This window comes from Physella acuta, unplaced genomic scaffold (assembly GCF_028476545.2).
Source record: "Physella acuta isolate Inbredline_101_S28 unplaced genomic scaffold, ASM2847654v3 ptg000965l, whole genome shotgun sequence".
NCBI classification, from domain to species: domain Eukaryota; kingdom Metazoa; phylum Mollusca; class Gastropoda; family Physidae; genus Physella; species Physella acuta.
Window position 1 is genome coordinate 27828 of NW_026732482.1, and position 27827 is coordinate 55654.

A 27827-nucleotide genomic window follows, 5' to 3' on the forward strand; every position below is an offset into this window, starting at 1 on the left:
CTATAACAAAGTCACCATTTAACCCAAGTCCTATAACAAAGTCACCATTTAAGTCTAGTTAAATAACAAAGTCAACATTTAAAATTAAGCTCATCTCTACCCTCTTTACCTACCCACCACCCCCCTCCCCCATGTCTGACGCTGCCCACCCTATTCCCTACCTCCCCCCCCCCCCCCAAGTACCCATCCCCGACCCTAGAAGAATGCCTGTAATTAGACCGTCTACCTAACCCTGTAATTGACGAATGACTGGTGTTTGCTGGAACCACCAGTAACTTGCGTCTGTGCAATCACGTGATCAGGGCACATCTTTTTTTACCCCAGCCCTACTGCGCATGACTGTATGATCACGCCGCCAGTAACCGTTCAGCCGGGCTATTTATAGCCGTATTGTTTGGGTGTCCCCTGGGAGTACTCACCATTGAAGAGACGTCAGTTTTTGCACCTGATCGGACGTTAAACGTGTTTCTTATGTCTGCGCCGCACACGATATTGTATTTGTGTTATTACATTAGAAGAAAGGAAAAATAACACATATAAGAGGATTCAATCTAAGGATTTTGTGAGCTCTACTTTTATAAAGTTGGAAGTAAATGTAAAAAGTAAAAGTTTTCTTTTAGATTTGATGGTCAATTTGACAATAAAACGTTACCCTTTCACCATGTCATATAATAAAATATTATTGTATAGTAAAGTTTAACCAATCACATTCCCAATATACTAGGTCAAGCGAGTGTATCGTTTACATAAATATATATATATATATATATATATATATATATATATATATATATATATATATATATATATATATATATATATATATATATATATATATATATATATATATATATATATATATATATAATATATATATATATATAATATATATATATATATATATATATATATATATATATATATATATATATATATATATATATCGGTACCATAACGGCGAGATTGCTCCAAAGTTTGAATTTGCGGAAGAAGAGGCTCGATAGCTGGGGATTACAACCCATCTTGGAAAGAGATTTGCTAACTCAAAGAAATGCTGTTTTGAAAATTGTAATGAAGAAGGGTGGTTGGGGTCAAAGGCTATGGAAGCAATCCAAAAGCCGGCTGTGGTGGGAGTCAGCAGACCATAAAACATATAACATAACTAAAAGTCGGGAAAAAAAAATCTCCCTCGTTTCAGATTAAGAACGAAGAAGAAAAAAAAAATACCACGACTTAATTGCAAGTTGTTTTGTCCCTCATTAATCCAGAGTCTACAGTACAAAAGTCGTTTAGTGTTTTCAATAATTTATAAGTATGCCGACGTTAAACTTGACGTTCAAATGGATAGACTCGAACCCACACCAGTCCGTCGTAAATAAAACCACCTTACTAGATCAACGTGCCATTGATTTTAGTATAACTTTTAAAAACATTTAAAAACAACCCTTTTAACAATTCATTATGTCATAATTCATCGTTGTTTTAGTGATCACAGTATATACCTACTCTAAAGAACGTCTAGCTTCTTGATTCTTGAAAGTCAGTTGATAAAAAATATTGGTGTAAAAACTAAAATTAAAGAATAAACCGCTATACACACGAAAAAAACTAATAAATTGTCTACCCAACCACCATCGCGCCTACAGCAAAATAAGACAATAATTTTTAAAAGAGAGAGAGAAAGAGCGGGGGGAGAGGGAGAGAGAGAAAGGGAGAGAGAGGCGGGGAGAGAGAAACCTCCAACAAGATTGAACTAACAGAACGGTGCCAGAAGAACGTTACTAGGGCAGTGGACGTGGGTCTGCTCTATGGGGACCCTCGTATGTCGTGTGTTGGGCAATCGCGAATATCCGGTTTGTAGGGGACAGCCGGACACAGATCTATTCAAGATGGCCGTCTCAAGATCATTAACACACGACCTTCGACAGAGATCTATTCAAGATGGCCGTCTCAAGATCATTAACACACGACCTTCGACAGAGATCTATTCAAGATGATCGTCTCAAGATCATTAATAGAAGACCTTCAACAAACATCTATTCAAGATGGCTGTTCAAAGATCATTAACAGTATATACCTTCGATAAAAATATATGTCAACACACAGATCATCGTTTATAAAAGTATCCCCTCTAAATGTGAAACGTCTTTCTTTCCTTGAAAATCTATACTTTCATGTAAAACCTCTAGAAACTCTACAACTCCCCAAAAACTACACCTCCCCAGAAACTCTACACCTCTCTAGAAACTCGACACTTCCCCAGAAACTCTACACCTTCCCAGAAGCTCTATACCTCCCAAGAAACTCCACACCTCCCCATAAACTCTACACATCTCCACAAACTCTACACCTCCCCCACAAACTCTACACAACCCCACAAACTCTACACCCCCACAAACTCTACACCTCCCGACAAACTCTACACCTACCCACAAACTCTACACCTCCCCACAAACTCCATTCCTCCCTAGAAACTCCACATCTCCACACTAACTCTACACCTCCCCACAAACTCCATTCCTCCCTAGAAACTCCACACCTCCCCACAAACTCCACACCTCCCAACAAACTCCACACCTCTCCACAAACTCCACACCTCCCCAGAAACTCTACACCTCCCCAGAAACTCTACACCTCCCCAGAAACTCTACACCTCCCACAAACTCTACACCTCCCCAGAAACTCTACACCTCCCCAGAAACTCTACACCTCCCCAGAAACTCTACACCTCCCCAGAAACTCCACCTCCCCACAACAAACTCCACACCTCCCCACAAACTCCACACCTCCCCACAAACACCACACCTCCCCACAAACTCCACACCTCCCGAGAAACTCCACACCTCCCCACAACAAACTCCACACCTCCCCACAACAAACTCCACACCTCCCCACAAACTCCACACTTCCCCACAAACTCCACACCTGCTCACAAACCCTACACCTCCCCACAAACTCTACACCTCCCCACAAACCCTACACCTCCCCACAAACTCCCCACCTCACCACAAACTCTACACCTCCCCACAAACTCCACACCTCCCCACAAACTCTACACCTCCCCACAAACTCCACACCTCCCCACAAACTCCACACCTCCCCACAAACTCCTCACCTCCCCACAAATCCTACACCTCCCCACAAACTCTACACCTCCCCAGAAACTCCACACCTCCCCACAAACTCCACACTTCCCCACAAACTCCACACCTCCCCACAAACTCTACTCCTCCCCAGAAACTCCACACCTCCTCACAAACTCCACACTTCCCCACAAACTCTACACCTCCCCACAAACTCCACACCTCCCCACCAACTCCACACCGTTCAGACAGTCAGCGCCGTTCTCCACGAGTCTATAATATAAAACCCAAACTACCAACCAGCCTCTTGAATGTCAAGCTGGTATTTACACAACTATTGTTTATCGTGATGTACAAAAACGTCGTATATCGAACGGGTACGTAATGTGCGGCCTCTGCTTTCATCTGTGAACGTATGTCGTCGTTAACACGTCATTGTTGTATCTGGCTATCTGCCGAATTAGCGCGTTTAACGCTTCTGTTATTACATAACATGTTGCACAGTTTTTAACCGTTGACGATTACTTTATCTCCCGTCAATAGAAGCTGGAAAAACAATTATTGTCCTGATATACACATGTGTATGTCCCTAGGGTCCATATGGCAGGTTTAAGCTTTTCCTAGTAATTCATGCACAGTCCCCAGGTTTTCTGGAATTCATAGAGTTTCCAGGTTTTTCTAAGTGTCCATATGGCAGACCCGAGATTTGCCCAGGAATCTCAATGTCCGACGTCATTTTTTAGAAGGAATTTATTTGGCCGATTCCAGGTGTTGCTGGTCAGGCCACTTTTTTTTCTTTCTTTACTGACATCACCGGCTCAGGAGGTGTCTCCCATTAGCCAGGCAGGCCTCAACACGCCAAACTCCGACTAACTGGCTTGGATATCGGTTTGGTTACGGTGTATCGGTCGCTTCTGTTCTTTTGTTCCCACCAGCCTTATCTTCCGCCCCACTGAACGCTGGGTAAACGTGTACCCCACCATCGGGTAATTTGGACCTAAAAATTTTTACCAGACCTTCTTTCCTTCCCTGGTACATCGTCCGTCCAGGAAACCGACAGGCCACTCAAATTTACCAAGCCAGTCTTTGACAGACAGATGTAAGTTTTCCAGAAGTCCTGATCGACTTTCCAACTTCTCCTAGTAATTTTAGATAAAGACACAGAGCTGGGGGCGATAATTCTTTAATACTGGTGACCGTTTATTGTCGGCCAACACGTGCATGAAACCGAGGTGAGTTAAAATGCCACACGACACGCCCATGACCTGCCACACGACACGCCCATGACCTGCCACACGACACGCCCATGACCTGCCACACGACACGCCCATGACCTGCCACACGACACGCCCATGACCTGCCACACGACACGCCCATGACCTGCCATGTGACACGCCCATGATACTGCCACACGACACGCCCATGATCTGCCACACGACACGCCCATGATCTGGTACTGCCACACGATACGCCCATGATCTGGTACTGCCATACGACAGGCCCATGATCTGGTACTGCCACAAGACACGCCCATGATCTGATACTGCCCAGCTAAACTGTAATCGTTAGGAGAAAAGAAAACAGAAACAGCATTCATGAATTCATTCTAGAATATGGGTCCTCGCCATGCAATAAAAAAGGTTACGCATAATTATTTTTTACGAGTAAACACATGCGCATTTACCCATACACATACACGCGGTGACGCACACATATACAGACATACTGACAAAAGCAAGAGCAGGAATTTATCACGTTTAACCCACTGTTGGTGTCTAGGGCGTGGGATCCCCAGGAGGGGCCTGCGCGCATAATTAGTAATTGGGTTGGTGGTGTGTTGGCGAGGGTTAGTGGGCGGCGTCGTTGCAATTGTCCATCTAGTGTTTTCCCATAACCAGGGGGGAGGGGGGAGGGAGGGGAGGGGGTGCTGTGTGGTAATACGTTTTAGAGACATACGGTAAGTTTGATGCCTGCAGGAGTCATTAAATAGAATTTATCTGTCAAGGTAAAGTTATAACAAGCATTCTCTTTAAACTGGAGAATTCATGATGTGTTTTTTTTTCTAGGCGAAAGTGAGAAAAATTATTGATAAATAGTTTTACAATTCATCCGCCATTAGCTTGTTGGAATGATCTGAGTAAAAATATTGACAGACATACAAGGACGCCACCACGTTTATTTTTTTTTTTATTATTCATTGAGAAAAATGAAGAACAAAAATTTAGAAACAGATTGGACATAGAGACCCTTTCATACTTCTGTTGAGGGCGAACTCTTCTCCCTATTTAGTACAATTCCCTTATATTCGATGTGTTTGTTTGTTTGTTTGTTTGTTTGGTTGGTTGGTTTTTTGTTGTTGTTGTTTTTTTGTTGATTTGATTTTGGCTAAGTTAATCTGTGTGGCATCCAGTACTGAAACCAGAACATATAAATATGTCAAGGCTTCCCAATTAATCTAAAACAATTAATTCAAACGTTATTTCCCACGCGTAACGACAATATGGCTAATGACTTTACTTAAATACATGTTAGTGTAAATACATCTAATAAATCTAAATACTAATTAGGTTTCTGGTAAAAAAAATGAAAAAAAAATAATGTGGTCTATTGAAATACTGAAGGACTTATAAGCAACGAATTATGTTAGTCAATTGTAGTCAGCAGTTCATAAGGCATTGAATAGTGAATTAACTTTTTTTTTGTTTTTATAATGTGAGATAATAAACTTATTTGGTGTGGGACAAAGGCCACGAAAGTTGAATACAACTGTGTAGTGTTTGAAAATGTTCTGTAAAGTTAAATAAAGTCTTGTAAAGTTGGATAAAGAACTTGAATATTAGGACAATGTTGGACAAATGCCTGTATTTTGGACAAATGCCTGTAATGTTGGACAGAGGGCTTAGATGTTGGACTAACGTATAATATTGGACAAAGGTCTGTAAAGTTGGACAAAGGCCTATAATGTTGGACAAATGTCTATAAGGTTGAAAAAGGCCTGTAATCTTGGACCTAGGCCTGTCATGTTGATCAGACAGTGATTATGAGCAACAATGCTTTGTGTCATCCCACAAAGATATGTCCAGACTGACGTCAAGTCCAACAACTCTGCTTGATCCAACATCTCGGTCACTTGCAGGATGACTCACCATTTATCTCCCTTTAATTCCATCCCACCCATAAAAAACTTAAATCCAGATTTTATTTTCACATTTCTATCCACATTTTTATCCACATTTTTATAACCCTTGCGTGTGACTCCTACAAACTCCATTCATTATTGCATTCAAAAACACGGGTTTGCGTCAAACTAAAAAGGAAATAAAATCTCTTGAAATTTTATTGAATCGATTCTTTTTTTTTAATCAGAAAATATGTCAACTTTTGATTTAAAGTTTACAGTCAGGCAAGTTATCGAAGCTCTTTAACTTCAGTCATCCCGCCTCGACAGTTGTAATTTTATGACCATTTTCTGATATAGTGAAATATCCGTCGCACAATTTTTTAAAAATTAGATCAAATTTTATAACGTTTTTAAAGACCAAATATAATTACAGAGTTTTAAAACCGAATCTAAAAGAGGAAACCATTTTTTTTTTTTACGTCATGCTAGCGTGCGACACGGGCATGTAAGGATTCTAAATTCGTGCTTTCATCGTCATGGTGTATCGACGCCAGTTAATCTCACTAGACCTTCACGCCAGTTTATCTCACTAGACCTTCACGCCCGTTTATCTCACTAGACCTTCACGCCAGTTTATCTCACTAGAACTTCACGCCAGTTTATCTCACTAGACCTTCACGCCAGTTTATCTCACTAGAACTTCAGCAGGAATCTTTTTTTTGCGTCTACTTTGTATTTTTAAATTCCAAACTGGAGTCTTGAGAGTATCGGTTATGATAACGCTCAGAGAACAGGATATGGTCATAGTATCCTGCAGTGCCGGCGCGAGGTTATCTGGCGCCCTAGGCAAAACGCCCCCTTTCACACTAATTAATTACTAAAAATTATGTGTATGAAAACAATTCATTAAAAGTGACATATTAATTTAATATCAATTGCATACACATGATAGGTAGACATCAAAATCTAATTTTATTTACCTCCTTCGTCTTAAAAGTTTGTACTAATTCCTTCAATTCCAGTTTGCACATGTTATCACATTCTATTGAAACTGTCGCTAAATCCACGAGGGAGTCTACTTTGTACTTTACGACATAGCCCCTCTTTCCCCCCCCCCCCCCCCCCCCCCCCCCCCTCCCCCCCCCCTCCCCCCCCCCCTCCCCCCCCCCCCCCCCCCCCTCCTCTTAAAAATTTTAAGTGCTTCCCCCACTACCCGGAAGAAAAAAGTCTGGAAAAAAACCCACTGAAGAAAAAGTTCTTGTAGTGTTGGGCTCTCTGCAGTCCTCCCAAGTTGAGTTCCAAAACGGAACTTACCTGTTTTAAGCTTGACTGTCTTTAGTTATAATTTTAATGTCTTTATTGTGTGATTATGTAACGATTTTTTTTTTTTGTTTTTGAAAAAAAAAATGTTATAGATGTTATAGATTCCAGCCTAAAATTGTTAAATATGAATTCTTTAGGAGAGGGTGAAAAATATGAAAAGACAATTAATTAGATGTTTAATTTACGACAAAGACTGTATCTCTACTAACATTAAGTATTGCAATCTACAATGGCTATTGATGTATTTGTTTTTCAACTTGATAATTATAAAAAACCTACCAAACTGTTATGTTTAGAATTTCTGCTCTATATAATTTTTAGCAAATAATAACTTAAAGTTGTATTTATATATAAGCGGTCAACCTAAGGTGCAGGAATTTGAAATTAATGTAAATTTAAGCAACGAATTATCTCCCATTTGAAAATATAAATACCAAAATTAATTTTGTTCAAGGGAAATAACTTTAACAAGAATAGCTAAATTAACCAATTGTAACTAAGACATGCTTGAAAATCACAATAAAACGTTATAAAATTCATTACGTAACAATTATAACAAATCTTTTATATTAGCTATGTAAACTGGTAAAAACAATATATTTTACTTATTGAATACTTAACTGTAGGTTTTGTTTGAAAGTCCGAAAGTAGTAGCTTTATTATAACATACTTCTATTCAAGATTGATTACATACTTTTAGATGTATGTTGACTTTAGGAAGAATCTAGTTATAAAATTTTGGATCCCCTAAATAAAGGGACGATTTAAAAACAAGTTAATTAAAAAAGTCTAGTGACATTTGTGCGCAATTTCCTTATGTTATCTAAAAATAGCTCTGACGTATAATGTTGGGGTGCGTTCAAGCTAGAAGAACAATCGGTTTGTAGGTGTTTATGTAATTTTAAAATTTGTGACCGAACGAGAGAATATTTTTGAAAACTTTCTTCGGCAATATTGTTCTAAATTATGACAGGAATCGATTGGTACATGTTTCAAGTCGCTAAGTGGTCTGGTTGCCGAGATATGGGCCAAAAACTGCTTTTTTTCGAGATTTTTTGGCTTTTCTGGGAAATCCATGAAAGAAACCCGGAATTTTTATGGCCTATGTTCATCCTCGTAACTTGCTTAACATAATTGCTTTTGGAACTAGTCATCGATATTGCTTCGTTGAGGAGGAGATACGACTTAAAGCTGCGGACACACATTCATCCATCCATCCATCCATCCATCCAGAAATGACGGGTTAATAAACGCAATTCTCCAGAATGGAAATTGCGCTAAAAAATAATATACGGGTAGCAGGTAGCTGCTTTAGTCATTGATGGAATTATTGATTAAATTAAAAAAATTATAATTTGGAAAAATAAAGTTTACGTTTGGTTATACATTCCATCCTATTTAATATTATATATTAATAATTTAAGAGTGGTAATATAGATTCCTAAAAATATAAAGATTTTTCAACTAGAGAACGTCTACCTTTCTTTGTAGTGTGTTCCGTACTGAATTGAAATCATCTCACTTACGATAAACTCGACTACTCGATATGCTCTACTACATTCACAACACATATCAAACTTCCATATCTAAACATAACTAGACTCGATGCTCCAGAACTACGACACCACCTCGCTTAACTTCACCAAATTCTACAAACGATACCCCCAATCAACTACTTCACTTTAACAGTCAACACAATTCGATACCTGAATACCACAAGACTCGATACTCCCGAACTCCAGAACTACGATACAGAATTACCTACATTCGCATTTCTCTACTACCAATCAGATTCCACTGGATCTACAACTACACAACAGCCAAATAAAAAATACGACACTTTAACACTTCGATAATTTATACCTACAAAACCCAGTGGCGTAGCGAGGTCGGGTGTCACCCGGTGCGGCACTTAATGGTGTCACCCCCCCCCCAGAGGCGTAGCGACCCTTCCCGGGGACAAACTTTAAATTTTCAATTTGCACCCCCCTCCCCCCCTCCCACCCCTCAAACTTTCGATTTCCACCTCTAAATTTTGCTATTTTTTGCCTTGGTGTCACCCCCCCCCCCCCTTAAATGGTGTCACCCGGTGTGGTCCGCACCCCCGCCCCTCGCAACGCCTCTGACGAAACCATATCAGCAACAGCCTTCCGCCGTTACTCCCAAATCTAAACGATTCATCAAAACTTACCAAACAAGTGCAATACTTTGAACACCCCGTCATTACAAAACTCTATACACCAGAACAGAAGGAGATGGGGTTTCATTTTCACCATCGAGAATAAATATAGGCCTATATAGACCTAATTTTGGGGTGGGGGTGCAAAATTGATAGTTCTTCCTGGGCACCGAAATAGATAGTTACTCCTTTTTAAAAGTTATTAACTATTAGGTACTTTGTGATAATAGCGATTAAACCTTCTTACGCCCCCCTAGGGATGGCGCCTTAGGCGACCGCCTAGTTCACGTTATAAGTAGCGCCGGGCCTGGGTATCGGCTAGGGCATCGTGCAGGGAATCGAATGGGGTATCGGTTAGAGACCATTGTTATCCGCTCATAACATCCCTCGTTATAATTGACTCAAAACGATGTGCCATGAAAATGATCCTAATAGACGGTGTACCATGAAAATGATCCTAATAGACGGTGTACCATGAAAATGATCCTAATAGACGGTGTACCATGAAAATGATCCTAATAGACGGTGTACCATGAAAATGATCCTAATAGACGGTGTACCATGAAAATGATCCTAATAGACGGTGTACCATGAAAATGATCCTAATAGACGGTGTACCATGAAAATGATCCTAATAGACGGTGTACCATGAAAATGATCCTAATAGACGGTGTACCATGAAAATGATCCTAATAGACGGTGTACCATGAAAATGATCCTACTAGCCACTAGACGTTGTACTACTAAAATGATCCTACTAGCCCTTTGCGCATCATAAAACTATTTCCCCTTGCCTTGAAAAGGTGTACCGTCAAATTTGCATTACCAGACCAGAACGGTGCACTATGAAATTGTCCCAACTAGCCAAAAAATAAGTACAAATATAATGTTCCAACTTGTGACTTAAACGAACAAAATAAGAGTCCTAATTCAACCCTCAATCCTACTCAAACATGAGCACTCTCCCTTCAATTTTTTTCTTCTTCGTTCTTAATTCTAGTGTTGGAAGAGATTTCCTCCAACATAATTAAATATTACGTGTCAATTTGTTATACGCCATATAGGCCGTTAATTCCGACTTTAGCCTGCTTTTCTTTTTGGATTTACTTCTATAGACATTGTCCAACCAAGCACAAACTACAAGGCAGCAGTTGTTTGATTTTGGAGTTGTCTTGAGACTTTTCGGTTTAGCAACCATGAGCTTTACCGACTCGACTACGAGTGTCCCAATAGTCTCACTAAAACGGTAGATTCCCACATCTTATTAAAAACGTCCACGGTAAAGTCAAAACAGATGTCGTCCCCTTTTCATTATTTCTTGATTAACAAAACAAAAATTTCCTTCTTAAAATTTACAGCCACTGAATTTTTAAACACCAAAACTAAGACATAGATCTGTATTAAAGTAATAGGGCATGAAACAAATAAAATCATAAATCTCAGACTATTTAAAGTGATGATTTTGTATAGGCGTTCGTGTAATAACTAGTGTTCTTTCTGACTTTTTTTCGGAGGGGGGGGGGGGCGGGGGGGAGGAAGCATTTGAAACTTGGGGGGTGCGGACTGAATTTAATTTTCCGAGGGGAGCGGACACTGGTAAAAGTATATATTTTCTATAGAAATTCTATTTCATTGGGGGGGGGGGGGGGGGGGGGGAGGATGCCTGAAAGAAACACATAACAAGTAACCATGTAAAACAAGTTCACAACTAGAATTACGTCAGGTCTTATTGTTTTTACAGTCATCGTATTTCGAGCAATGTCCACAGGATCCCAGGATCAGTGGCGTAGGCAGGGGGGGGGGGGGTTAGGGGGGTCATAACCTCCCATAGACCCCTGGGTATATATATATAAAGTATGAGGGGGGGTGCAAATCGAAAGTTTGAGGGGGGATGCAAATCGAAAGTTTGAGGGGGGTGGGGGGGAGGGTGCAAATTGAAAGTTCGTCCCCGGGTAAAAATTGGAACCCCCCCCCTTGAGACGATCCTGGCTACGCCACTGCCCAGGATAAAGACCAATACATGTTTTGAACGTTAAGAAGCACAATTTTTATACGTACAATTTAATTAATATTAGTTACGCAGATAAATATCAGTATTTTATTGGGTCTATGTTTACATATTTTTTAATTGTTCAGAATGAGTGAAAGCTATAGAAAACCTCTAAAAAAAATCAATGATTAAATGGAAACTGAAGGAAAGAATTATTGATAAGAGATTCGTAAAAATGCATCAAAATATTATTAGGTTAAAGTAACTAAACAAATTGACTTATTAAACAATAACAATATATCAATTTTGGAAGACAAATGTTCTCTAGTAAATCTCAAACAAATATATTATTAAACGACCACATATTAGAACTTGGGGATTAGCTAATCTATCGCCGCATTGAAAATATCATAGGAGAAAAGTATAGGAAGTATTTATATATATATATATATATATATATATATATATATATATATATATATATATATATATTATATATATATATATATATATATTTATGTGTCTATTTTATATAGTACATACTTCGCTCTTTAACACCCCCCCCCCCCCCCCGCGGGTAGATAATCCTGTGTAGAGTTAACGACCAGTACTTTCTAACCGTATAAATTCTCCTGTAGATTTTTTTTTTAACTTGACTCTCTGTAACCCTTTGTGTTCCTTTAGCCCGGCTTCTTACTTCTTCTTAATTTTTAGTGTTGGAAGGGATCGAGCCTTATCTTATACATTTTTTTTTCGAATTTAACCACAATGAGCTTTTGCCAACTCGACCACTCCTCTAACACAATTACGTATACGTGTCAACCGAGAACAATCTTCAAGGCAGCCAGTTGTTTGCCCGAGGGTTTGAACTCGAGACTTTTCGGTTTAGCAACCATGAGCTTTACCGACTCGACCACGCCGACCCCTACTTGATATATCTATACCCGAGGTTTTTTTTTTAATTGATATTTTTTATGAACATGAGTCTAAGAATGAACATCAGCCTACGCTTCCATAGCTTTAGTCGCCTTATAGTTAATTAAAAACACAGTGATTATTGATTTTAGAAAATTAGAAACCATTAATTATTGATTTTAGATTTTAAAAGTCTGTGGTAAAAGGTAAAAAAAAAACTTTCCCAAGACACATCCGTACATAAGAGCATTTAAAACTGAAGGTCTCTCAGCTCCAGCCTGAGGCTATACGTAAGGAATGGTCAAATACCTCTCCACTCACTCATTAATCAGGCTCGATGCCTTCTACTTGACGGATACGGAAAAACATTGTGTTTAGGTCACGTGGGTTGTAACGTGGTACATAGCTACACCTTTCGTCTGCGCATGCGCTAGAGTGGTTTCCGCAGTAGAACTGTCTTTCTGTGAAAATACGGAAGTTCCGAGTTTTTTCTTTCGTAAGTACACGATATAACGTAAATATAAAGAAAGGTGTTTGTTGTTTTTTTACATATAACTTTAATTTAAATCATTGTAATTGTTCGATTCAGTCTTCCTTTCAAAAGAACAATGCACATTCATATTCAAAATACAGTTGTTGTTTAGGTCTGGGTTTCTTCCAAACATCTTTTCGGCGGGTACGGGCGGAGTTTCCCCGAAGATAGCCTACCGCCCCCATGAACGAAATGGAATTTATATATTTATATAAAAGATGTATACTTTACCAGTGTCCGCCCCCCTCCCCAGGAAAATTTACTCCGCCCCCCTCCCCCTGAAGAAAAAAGTTTTAAAGAAACTCTGGTTAAAGTGGGTACCTTATCAGACGTGATGTGAACTACCATCATTCACCTGATTCCAATATCAAGCTAATCCCAGAAACAGCAAACTATGCATGGAGAAAACAAATCTTAAAAGTTATCTTGGAACTTTCATGTATCCACCATGGTCAGTTAGTATGCGATTCAAGTTGTGGAAAACAAAAACATTGGGATTAGTGCCGACCACACAATCCGTTCAAATACTGAGGTCAGAGAAACAGATGAACTCTACTTCACCTGTCTAGTTGACCGTCTGATCTGAAAGTGTAATTTTCCTTTATATAATAACAAACACGATCGCGCCATAAGCCCTAAATCTGCAACAACAATAATCACATCAATATAAAATTTATTTTCGAAATTTAAACAAATAATCTAGGTTGATGTGTGAGTGCGGCTCACGTGTTTTACAACCTGGGGAGCAGATGGTGAGTAAATATTTGTTTGCTGATATGGTGCTCACGGTGGTCGGAGCTGACTCGCTGGGTTTTAGGTTATATCAGGTTATATTATGTTATATTAGGTTATATCAAGTTATATTAGGTTATATCAGGTTATATCAGGTTACATCAGGTTATATTAGGTTATATCAGGTTATATTAGGGTATATCAGGTTATATCAGGTTATATTAGGTTATATCAGTTTATATTAGGTTATATCAAGTTATATTAGGTTATATCAGGTTATATCAGGTTACATCAGGTTATATTAGGTTATATCAGGTTATATTAGGGTATATCAGGTTATATCAGGTTATATTAGGTTATATCAGTTTATATTAGGGTATATCAGGTTATATTAGGTTATATCAGGTTATATCAGGTTACATCAGGTTATATTAGGTTATATCAGGTTATATTAGGGTATATCAGGTTATATCAGGTTATATTAGGTTATATCAGTTTATATTAGGGTATATCAGGTTATATTAGGTTATATCAGGTTATATCAGGTCATATCAGGTTATATCAGGTTATATCAGGTTATATCAGTTTATATTAGGGTATATCAGGTTATATTAGGTTATATCAAGTTATATTAGGTTATATCAGGTTATATCAGGTTACATCAGGTTATATTAGGTTATATCAGGTTATATTAGGGTATATCAGGTTATATCAGGTTATATTAGGTTATATCAGTTTATATTAGGGTATATCAGGTTATATTAGGTTATATCAGGTTATATCAGGTCATATCAGGTTATATCAGGTTATATCAGGTTATATCGGTGGACTATTTAGCTACTACCCGTTCTTTGACGGGCGGTATCAAACCAGTCCTTAGCTTGTACCTCAACACTAACCCTGGCCTCCGTCTTAACCCTAGGTAGAACCATCATAATGATATAGAGGGGAAGTTTTGATAAGAAAGTGTATTAGCCAAATAAATGAACATACGAGCACCGTTAATTAAGAGCTAATTAAAATTACTAAATTAAAAATGCTAAATTAATATTACTAAATATATCTTGCAAGCTTTTACGGCTGTTTTTTTTTTTATTAAAGACGAAATAAGAATATCATCAGTTAAAAAACAGATTTAACCTAATTGGACGTCTTTGTCTAGGTCTTGAATCCTTTGTATCAGTTATATAACAGTGTTTTTTTAGAGATAGACCTAGACCTAAGCAGTGAGGTGGGGGGGGGGGTTTATAGGGAATGTAGAGTGTAATATGTCGTACACAGGGCATAAAACAACAGCAATAAAATATGATTTGATGGGAGAAGGCAGCTGTCTCCGTTGTAATCTTGAACAACAGCAATACGTTTCTAGGGAACTAGCAGCAATACGTTTCTAGGGAGCAAGTAGCCATATGTTTCTAGGGAACAAGCAGCTATACGTTTCTAGGGAACTAGCAGCAATACGTTTTTAGGGAACAAGTAGCTATACGTTTCTAGGGAACTAGCAGCTATACGTTTCTAGGGAACAAGTAGCAATACGTTTCTAGGGAACATGCAGCTATACGTTTCTAGGGAACAAGCAGCTATACCAATTGTTATATGGAATAAACAACAGCTATAACCTATGATTGGGACGGAGTGGTCTAGCGGTAGAGAGCTGGACTGCTAACCCGTAAGTCTCGAGTTCGAATCCGGGTTCAAGTCAGTAGACCGTCCGTGAGTCCACCCAACTCTGATGGGTACCTAACTTATGTTAGGGAAAGTAAAGGCGGCTGGGCATAGTGCTGACCACACTATCTCTTCATATGCCGAGGTCACAGAAACAAATGAACTCTACTTCACTTGCCCCATAGACCGTCAGGTTTGAAAGGGAAACTTTACTTTATAACCTATGATTGTATAAGAGATGGCATCTATACCAAATGTTATATGGAATAAAACAAAAGCTATAACATGTTTTTATAAGAGAAGGCAGCTAAACCAATTGTTATATGAAATAAAACTATAGCTTTTATAAAGATTGTATATGAGAAGGTAGCTATACAAATTGCAATATGGAATAAAACTAAAGCTATTATAAAGATTGTACAAGAGAAGGTAGCTAAACCAATTGTTCTATGGAATAAAACTACAGCTATAAACCTAAATTTGTAAGGGTCAAGGCTTCTGTGTCAACGACAGCTGTGTAACTTGTAATCTGGCATAAAAGTTAAAACAACCACAAACATATATATGTATGTATTATTGTATGTGTGTATGTTTGTTTGTATGTGTGGGAGAAGGCAGCTGTATCAACTGTAACCTGAATCAAAGAGAGCTTCAAACAAGGGCCATAACTTACCTCGTACGATCATCACACTCGCCATATTAGGTATCCACTGCGAGGCTGTAACAGCAAATCTTGATGACGTACTACACAAAATCCGGGTGAAACGTTTCTGTCATATGTACTCCTGACAATATATGTTGCTCATGCGTAGCTCACCACAAGAGAAGAACAAGTACCACAGTATCACAGTTATTCCAAGTGTGTGTTCATATCTTTAGGAATCATTGTGGAGATATCCTCACAATCAGCCCAATGTCACATGTCATTTGTGGGATCACATTCTCTGGCTCTAAATGACATTTTCAAACTAATCTTTGACGCTGGTTTATTTTGCGCCCTGTTGAAGAAGAAGAAAAATTACATTCGTACATCAGGAACTATGAATGTTAACGTAGGTTAGACTAACGTTCTGGTCACCGCTCATTCAAACGTTATTACTGAAAGTTATATGTTGTGTAAATTTCCTTCCGACATAAATGTTACTGCTGTTCTGTCTTGACTACTGCTGGTGGAGGAGCGAACTTATAACATTAATTAACATCGTTAAAACGCGAACAATAAGATCATCGGTCATGATTTAATCCGGTGACCATACGGGAAAGCTTTTGTAAAATGAAAAAATAACAAAGATAAATAGACACGTTTCGCTATAATCCGGAATGAGAGGAAATAAATTCTATGCGTTTAATAAAAGAGATGACGGATGGAGGTGAATTTTCGCATTAAATTTTTTAATAGAAAATGTAGCTTTCCTTAAGAATAAACACGCTTTAACTTAATCTAATGACGGGCTAAGGGTTTTTATAAAATGCCTGAGTCCACTCAGCTGTGATGGGTACCTGGCTCAAGTTAGGAAAAGTAAATGCGGCCGAGCAAAGTGCTGATCACACTGTATCTTCGTATGCCGAAACAGGTGAACTCTACTCCATCTGTCAGAAGAATCGCCAGGTCGAATAACTTTAATTTAGTCGTTGAGTATCCCCTTGGCAATTTATTTACAGCTTGCTTCTACATTCAGCTAAATTATTTACAAAATGAACGTCACTTTAGTGAAACCAACTGGTACATTAATGTTAGCGTAATACTCAATGGATATACAGCGTTGGGCAACTCTACAATGTCGATTAACATTTACATTTATTTCTAACACACGGCAACTTTACACTACCCAGTCATATTTACCTAAAAATATGAGATCTACTACCCAACATAAAACCACAATTCAGAATTCTCACCGCAACCACGCCAACACTAACAGTTCAGAATGCCGTTCTTAGTTTTACCTCGACCAACGACAACAACACAACATTAGTTTTACCTCGACCAACGACAACAACACAAACAATAGTTTTACCTCGACCAACGACAACAACACAAACATTAGTTTTACCTCGACCAACGACAACAACACAAACAATAGTTTTACCTCGACCAACGACAACAACACACACATTAGTTTTATCGCGACCAACGACAACAACACAAACATTAGTTTTACCTCGACCAACGACAACAACACAACATTAGTCTAACCTCGACCAACGACAACAACACAAACATTAGTTTTACCTCGACCAACGACAACAACACAACATTAGTCTAACCTCGACCAACGACAACAACACAAACATTAGTTTTACCTCGACCAACGACAACAACACAAACATTAGTTTTACCTCGACCAACGACAACAACACACACATTAGTTTTACCTCAACCAACGACAACAGCACAACATTAGTCTAACCTCGACCAACGACAACAACACAAACATTAGTTTTACCTCGACCAACGACAACAACACAAACATTAGTTTTACCTCGACCAACGACAACAACACACACATTAGTTTTACCTCAACCAACGACAACAACACAACATTAGTCTAACCTCGACCAACGACAACAACACAAACATTATTCTTACCTCGACCAACGACAACAACACACACATTATTCTTACCTCGACCAACGACAACAACACAAACATTATTCTTACCTCGACCAACGACAACAACACAAACATTATTCTTACCGCGACCAACGACAACAACACAAACATTAGTTTTACCTCGACCAACGACAACAACACAACATTAGTCTAACCTCGACCAACGACAACAACACAAACATTAGTTTTACCTCGACCAACGACAACAACACAAACATTAGTTTTACCTCGACCAACGACAACAACACACACATTAGTTTTACCTCAACCAACGACAACAGCACAACATTAGTCTAACCTCGACCAACGACAACAACACAAACATTAGTTTTACCTCGACCAACGACAACAACACAAACATTAGTTTTACCTCGACCAACGACAACAACACACACATTAGTTTTACCTCAACCAACGACAACAACACAACATTAGTCTAACCTCGACCAACGACAACAACACAAACATTATTCTTACCTCGACCAACGACAACAACACACACATTATTCTTACCTCGACCAACGACAACAACACAAACATTATTCTTACCTCGACCAACGACAACAACACAAACATTATTCTTACCTCGACCAACGACAACAACACAACATTAGTTTTATCTCGACCAACGACAACAACACAACATTAGTTTTACCTCGACCAACGACAACAACACAACATTAGTTTTACCTCGACCAACGACAACAACACAAACATTAGTTTTACCTCGACCAACAACACAAACATTAGTTTTACCTCGACCAACGACAACAACACAACATTAGTTTTACCTCGACCAACGACAACAACACAACATTAGTTTTACCTCGACCAACGACAACAACACAAACATTAGTTTTACCTCGACCAACGACAACAACACAAACGTTAGTTTTACCTCGACCAACGACAACAACACAAACATTCATTTTACCTCGATCAACGACAACAACACAAACATTAGTTTAACCTCGACCAACGACAACAACACAAACATTAGTTTTACCTCGACCAACGACAACAACACAAACATTAGTTTTACCTCGACCAACGACAACAACACACACATTAGTTTTACCTCGACCAACGACAACAACACACACATTAGTTTTACCTCGACCAACGACAACAACACAACATTAGTTTTACCTCGACCAACGACAACAACACACACATTAGTTTTACCTCGACCAACGACAACAACACAACATTAGTCTAACCTCGACCAACGACAACAACACACACATTAGTTTTACCTCGACCAACGACAACAACACAAACATTATTCTTCCTGCGCATGACTGACTGTATCGAACAGCTGATCGAAAACAATAACCAATCTAACACAGGCAACAGCTTTTCCCCGAATCAAAGGGACATCTGAATAACATAGTAAAAAATGGCCTACCTGGGATATCCGGTAATTACACATTACATACATAGTTATTACACATTACACATCTCGTTATCCCGGTCTATTTGCAACAGCCGGTTAGCAGATGACGAATTGCCACTCGAGGGTTGGATTGGCAGGTTGGCTCAGTGTATGTATTGGCGGGTTGGCTCAGTGTATGTATTGCGGGGGGTGGCTGTATGTTTTATTGGCGGGTTGGTTGTAGTTTTATTGACGGGTTGGTTGTAGTTTTATTGGCGGGTGGGCTCTGTTTTATTGACGGGTTGGTTGTAGTTTTATTGACGGGTTGGTTGTAGTTTTATTGGCGGGTTGGCTCTATGTTTTATTGCCGGGTTGGTTGTAGTTTTATTGGCGGGTTGGCTCTATGTTTTATTGCCGGGTTGGCTCTGTGTTTTTATTTATGGGTTGGCTTTGTTTTTATTGGTGGGTTGGTCCTAGATTATATTGACGGGTTGGCTCTGTATTGTTTTTTGTAATTGGCAGGAGTAACGAATAAACTAATTTAATGACAACAAGCTTCCGTGTATAGGTGGTGTTTTAGTACATAAGTCTACCTGTTTATTGTTTTTAAGTAAATAAAAGTGTGCAGGGGGAGAGGAGGGTAGTTTATAGTAAACTAATAACATTATTAGGTTAATGAAGAACTACCTTGTTCTCCAAGCATACACCATAAGCTAACCTTCACACCTATTAAACTTAACGCTAACCCTAGCTAAATACATACTCCTAAACTACTCTCCTGATTTCAATATAATGCCACACCTTTCTCGGAAGAGTCCCATTATGGACAAAAATCACCCGCAGCGACGGTACCCATTAAAAAAGTCCCTGCAAAACGACCCCAAAGACGAAACGACCCCAAAGAAAAAACGACCCCAAAGAAAAAACGACCCCAAAGACAAAACGACCCCAAAGATAAAACGACCCCAAAGAAAGAACGACCCCAAAGATAAAACGACCCCAAAGACAGAACGACCCCATTGAGCTATTGCCTTTTTTACTTTCTCGTATATATGAAGTATAGAGAAAGTATTGTAATCGTGCAAAAACAAATAATCGAGATTTTTACAAATCTCGACGTTTTACACCTCACTGATACGGAAAAACATAATTTTGCAATCTTGTCCGTATGTCTGTGTGTCTGTCTGTCTGTCTGTGTGTGTGTCTGTGTGTAAACACGATTACTTGAGTACCGTTGCAGCTAGGTTGATGAAATTTCATATATAAGTATTTTATCAAAATCGTAGATCCGTATCAACTTTTGAGCGATTTCCGATAACCGGAAGTGTTACTTTTCCTACTTTGAAATTTTCAAAAGCCTATAACTTGAGTACTATTTAAGATAGATAAATGAAATTTCACATGTAAGTAAAAGATCTAATTCTCTACCTTCTATCAAATTTTGAGTAATTTCCGTTGACCGAAAGTACTAATTTACGCTATTTCCGATTTCTCAAAAAACTAATGTACATTTTTAAAGTACTAATAATATTGCGCACTTCTATGCACTTTTTTATTTGACGTTCACTTGGTGTGCATTTTTTTGTCTACGAGATTTTATTCTATTTTTAAAAGTTTAAGTATTTAAAATGGATTAAAAATCATGTCTATAGCCCGAGTTCTTTAACTTGCTTTCTCTGTGTGTTTATTTATTTATTTGTTTGTCTTTCCAATCCAATCTTGCGATCGAAATTTCTGGCACTTCCCAGTTAGCTAGCGCGCTGAAATTTTCAGGGAAGCTTTCTTTTGGATGACCATTGAATATTCAATTGTTATTATTACTAAATTGATCAATGGAAACATTTTATTGAGCATTTTAGACCGCTATATAATCTATATATATAATTCTCCTCTGCTAGCCATTAGAAAAAAAACCAGCGACGCGTACCTCGCGCGCAGTGAAGCGAACGATCACATGTCGCCACAGGCTTAGGGGCAGATAATTTAGCTTGAACCGAGTTTAAACTTACAGGAGGTAGGCCAGTTTGGGGGAGACGATATGGTCGAGTGGTTGGGCACACGATTGCTATCCCACTCGACACGGGTTCAAATCTATGTGTTAATACAACGTGTTTTTTACGAGTTGTCTTTTTACGAGTTGTCTTTTTACGAGTTGTCTTTTTACGAGTTGTCTTTTTACGAGTTGTCTTTTTACGAGTTGTCTTTTTACGAGTTGTCTTTTTACGAGTTGTCTTTTTACGAGTTGTCTTTTTACGAGTTGTCTTCGTTTACCCAAAAAAAGTGAAAAGATAAAATCGATAGCAAGATTTTAATGCAAACAAACAAAGACTAAAAAGTAGAAAATAATAATCATTAAAAAAGTTTTAAAAAACCCACGTTTTCTGATTGAACTAAAAAGTAGAAAATAAACGCTATACATCACAATAATGCAAGCGATCACTCTACTATAAGCGATCAAAAACGTGGGGCGCCGTGATTTTCTTACAGTTTCTAATACTGTTGACTCTCTACAAGCTCCATAATAAAAGTCAATAGTATTATCTAATCAATAGTAATATAACTTTTACTTCGGCGCCCCACGTTTTTCATCGCTTATAGTAGAGTGATCGCTTGCATTATTGTGATGTATAGCGTTTATTTTCTACTTTTTAGTTCAATCAGAAAACGTGGGTTTTTTAAAACTTTTTTAATGATTATTATTTTATATAAGAATATTCGAGAAAGTTTTGGGGAGATCACTCCCGGTTTATTAAGAGAGGGTGTTATTTTTAATACTCTGCCTGGGAAGATGAGATGTATGAGGTAACCTCTAGTGGGGTAAAGATGCCGTTTGTTGTGATTGGAGTTCCAGAAGATGCACTTTTGTTAGGGCAACTAAGGGGAGATAATCGACAGAAAAGGGGAAATAATCAGACAGATGTTTTGACATGTTAGGGAAATAATCAACAACAAAAACTTGCCAAACTAGTTCAATTGCATGCACTTTAAGAGTATAAATACGCTTAATTTTTTTGTTGAAAATATATTTTTGTACGTCGTTATGACCCATCATTCTGTCATAAATAATAGGGATATGTTAGATAAACAAAGTGGATTTATTAATCTACAAAAATACCGATACCACGGATGTAGACCAAAACAACCACGGCTGTAGACCAACACAACCACCGGCTGTAGACCAACACAACCACGGCTGTAGACCAACACAACCACGGCTGTAGACCAACACAACCACGGCTGTAGACCAACCACGGCTGTAGATCAACACTACCACGGCTGTAGACCAACACAACCACGGCTGTAGACCAACACAACCACGGCTGTAGACCAACACAACCACCGGCTGTAGACCAACCACGGCTGTAGACCAACACAACCACCGGCTGTAGACCAACACAACCACGGCTGTAGACCAACACAACCACGGCTGTAGACCAACACAACCACGGCTGTAGACCAACACAACCACGGCTGTAGACCAACACAACCACGGCTGTAGATCAACACAACCAACACAACCACCGGCTGTAGACCAACACAACCACGGCTGTAGACCAACACAACCACGGCTGTAGACCAACACAACCACGGCTGTAGACCAACACAACCACGGCTGTAGACCAACACAACCACGGCTGTAGACCAACCACGGCTGTAGATCAACACTACCACGGCTGTAGACCAACACAACCACGGCTGTAGACCAACCACGGCTGTAGATCAACACAACCAACACAACCACGGCTGTAGACCAACACAACCACCGGCTGTAGACCAACACAACCACGGCTGTAGACCAACACAACCAACGGCTGTAGACCAACACAACCACGGCTGTAGACCAACCACGGCTGTAGACCAACACAACCACGGCTGTAGACCAACACAACCACGGCTGTAGACCAACACAACCACCGGCTGTAGACCAACCACGGCTGTAGACCAACACAACCACCGGCTGTAGACCAACACAACCACGGCTGTAGACCAACCACGGCTGTAGACCAACACAACCACGGCTGTAGACCAACACAACCACGGCTGTAGACCAACACAACCAACGGCTGTAGACCAACACAACCACGGCTGTAGACCAACACAACCACCGGCTGTAGACCAACACAACCACGGCTGTAGACCAACACAACCACGGCTGTAGACCAACACAACCACGGCTGTAGACCAACCACGGCTGTAGATCAACACTACCACGGCTGTAGACCAACACAACCACGGCTGTAGACCAACACAACCACGGCTGTAGACCAACACAACCACCGGCTGTAGACCAACCACGGCTGTAGACCAACACAACCACCGGCTGTAGACCAACACAACCACGGCTGTAGACCAACACAACCACGGCTGTAGACCAACACAACCACGGCTGTAGACCAACACAACCACGGCTGTAGACCAACACAACCACGGCTGTAGATCAACACAACCAACACAACCACCGGCTGTAGACCAACACAACCACGGCTGTAGACCAACACAACCACGGCTGTAGACCAACACAACCACGGCTGTAGACCAACACAACCACGGCTGTAGACCAACACAACCACGGCTGTAGACCAACCACGGCTGTAGATCAACACTACCACGGCTGTAGACCAACACAACCACGGCTGTAGACCAACCACGGCTGTAGATCAACACAACCAACACAACCACGGCTGTAGACCAACACAACCACGGCTGTAGACCAACACAACCAACGGCTGTAGACCAACACAACCACGGCTGTAGACCAACCACGGCTGTAGACCAACACAACCACGGCTGTAGACCAACACAACCACGGCTGTAGACCAACACAACCACCGGCTGTAGACCAACCACGGCTGTAGACCAACACAACCACCGGCTGTAGACCAACACAACCACGGCTGTAGACCAACCACGGCTGTAGACCAACACAACCACGGCTGTAGACCAACACAACCACGGCTGTAGACCAACACAACCAACGGCTGTAGACCAACACAACCACGGCTGTAGACCAACACAACCACGGCTGTAGACCAACACAACCACGGCTGTAGACCAACACAACCAACACAACCACGGCTGTAGACCAACACAACCACGGCTGTAGACCAACACAACCACGGCTGTAGACCAACACAACCACGGCTGTAGACCAACCACGGCTGTAGATCAACACAACCAACACAACCACGGCTGTAGACCAACACAACCACCGGCTGTAGACCAACACAACCACGGCTGTAGACCAACACAACCAACGGCTGTAGACCAACACAACCACGGCTGTAGACCAACACAACCACCGGCTGTAGACCAACCACGGCTGTAGACCAACACAACCACGGCTGTAGACCAACACAACCACGGCTGTAGACCAACACAACCAACGGCTGTAGACCAACACAACCACGGCTGTAGACCAACACAACCACGGCTGTAGACCAACCACGGCTGTAGATCAACACTACCACGGCTGTAGACCAACACAACCACGGCTGTAGACCAACCACGGCTGTAGATCAACACAACCAACACAACCACGGCTGTAGACAAACACAACCACCGGCTGTAGACCAACACAACCACGGCTGTAGACCAACACAACCAACGGCTGTAGACCAACACAACCACGGCTGTAGACCAACCACGGCTGTAGACCAACACAACCACGGCTGTAGACCAACACAACCACGGCTGTAGACCAACACAACCACGGCTGTAGACCAACCACGGCTGTAGACCAACACAACCACGGCTGTAGACCAACACAACCACCGGCTGTAGACCAACCACGGCTGTAGACCAACACAACCACGGCTGTAGACCAACACAACCACGGCTGTAGACCAACACAACCAACGGCTGTAGACCAACACAACCACGGCTGTAGACCAACACAACCACGACTGTAGACCAACACAACCACGACTGTAGACCAACACAACCACCGGCTGTAGACCAACACAACCACGGCTGTAGACCAACACAACCACGGCTGTAGACCAACACAACCACGGCTGTAGACCAACCACGGCTGTAGATCAACACAACCAACACAACCACGGCTGTAGACCAACACAACCACGGCTGTAGACCAACACAACCACCGGCTGTAGACCAACCACGGCTGTAGACCAACACAACCACGGCTGTAGACCAACACAACCACGGCTGTAGACCAACACAACCACGGCTGTAGACCAACACAACCAACACAACCACGGCTGTAGACCAACACAACCACGGCTGTAGACCAACAAATCTTTACATATTTAGTCCGTTCTGACGCTACAACAGCATACGTATGTGTGTATGTTGTCCGTATACCATATAGCCATATGCGTATGCATATTGCTCTCACACTCTATTTAAAATGCACTAAAAGTATTTCTATTTGCAAACAAAGAACCGGAATTGACAGCTTGAAACGTCTATTGTGTTCCACTCGTCTAAGACGAGGCCTAACATCAAACATCCCATAGAGACAACTAATGTGACAATACTCGATAGAATACAACCACTTTAATGGTGAATGTACATTCTAATTCTGGTTTTTAACGCTATGTGCCAAACCAAACGGAAAAGGGCTTTTCGGCCCTACAAATCAAATCAAAGATCAAACATTGTGCAAGAAAAACTAAAGTGGTTTATCTTAAAGTAAATATGGTATTAACGAATTATGTGTATTTTATAATTAAACGCGATATGGAAGAGAGAGTCTAGTTTATGTCAATAGTTGGGTTTTTTAATGTGTAGTTCAAGTAAATTTTGACGTTCAATAGAAACAAACAGTGAGATGGTTACACAATGCTTACACTTACAGGGGCTGTTGTCTTGTTGTGTCAGAAAGTGTCGCTGTAATAGCCATGTAATATACCATGTAAGTCTCGCTGTATTTGCTCTTATATCCTGTAAAGTGTCGCTGTATGAAGTGTCGATGTATTTGTCTTTATATCCTCCAAATTGACGACGTATTTGCCCGTTTATCAGAGGCGTAGCGGGGGGGGGGTACACATGTCCCCGAGCGCCGATCCTAGGGGGCGCCAAAATGGGTTTGAAAAAAATGCAAAGCTCATTTTAGCTGCAGTTTTGCATTATAAATATAAAAAAAATATGTGTGTGGGGGGGGGGGGTGGAGCCAAATCGAAAGTTTGTCCCCGTGCGTCGTGAAGGGTCGCTACGCCTCTGTCGTATATTTTCTAAAGTGTCTTTATATCCTCCAAATTGTCGATGTATTTGTCTTTATATCGTCTAAAGTGTCGATGTATTTACCCTTACATGAATGATTGGCTGAAATTGATTTGTGAATCTCTACGCCTTTCTGTTTGAATAAAGGTTAAAACCAGCATGCATTTAACACAATTCAACTTTTTTCAAACTTTTCTATAAAATTAACTGAAAACTTAAACAGTAAAAAAAAGTTTGCTTATAATTTTATTATGTTTACCCCAAACAACCCTGCTTACAAACTTGGAATTTAAGAAAAACCAACGCCATTTAGCTGGTCAGATTGAGATCATCAAATATTGACTCTACTGAGATCATCAAATATTGACTCTACTTAAGTAACTCTATTGGTCACTTGATCAACATTTGCTGAAGACGATCGCATTAAGACTAGTCTAATCGGTTACATCTTTAACGTGGGATAAATTACAATCTATAATAAATTACCCTACTCGGGTTTGTTTTGATTTGATTTTTTAGACTACACGGTTGCTAGGCAACAGTTATGCTAACAGTCGGTATAGAATGGACTATCCACTGACTTGTATCCGTGTGCTTATGTATGTGAGTTACAAGGCCTAAACACATATGTGAATAGTTGACACTCTCAAACGCATCTTTTCCCGTTTGTGCCCAAGAACCATAACGCAGATGGAGTAGAGTTCACCTGTTTCAATTCCGTGGGGGAATAATATGGTCGGCTATATTCAACAGCAATATTCAACAGAATATTATTAAACAGAATGAAGGAAGCGATAGATCCTCAGCTTCGAGATCAACAGGCGGGCTTTTGGAAGGAAAGGTCATGCATAGACCAAATTGCTACCCTGCACATCATCATTGAACAGACCCAATAGTGGAACTCATCTCTCTATATTAATTTCATAGATTATGAGAAGGTCTTTGATAGCCTGGCTAGACAAATGTGGAAATTGTTGAGACATTATGGGATGCCACAGAAAATAGTCAACATTATTATGTCTTCATATGAAGGTCTAAAATGTAGAGTAGTGCATGGCCAACAGACTTCAGAAGTATTAGAAACTGCAAGAAAATCACGGCGCCCCACGTTTTTCA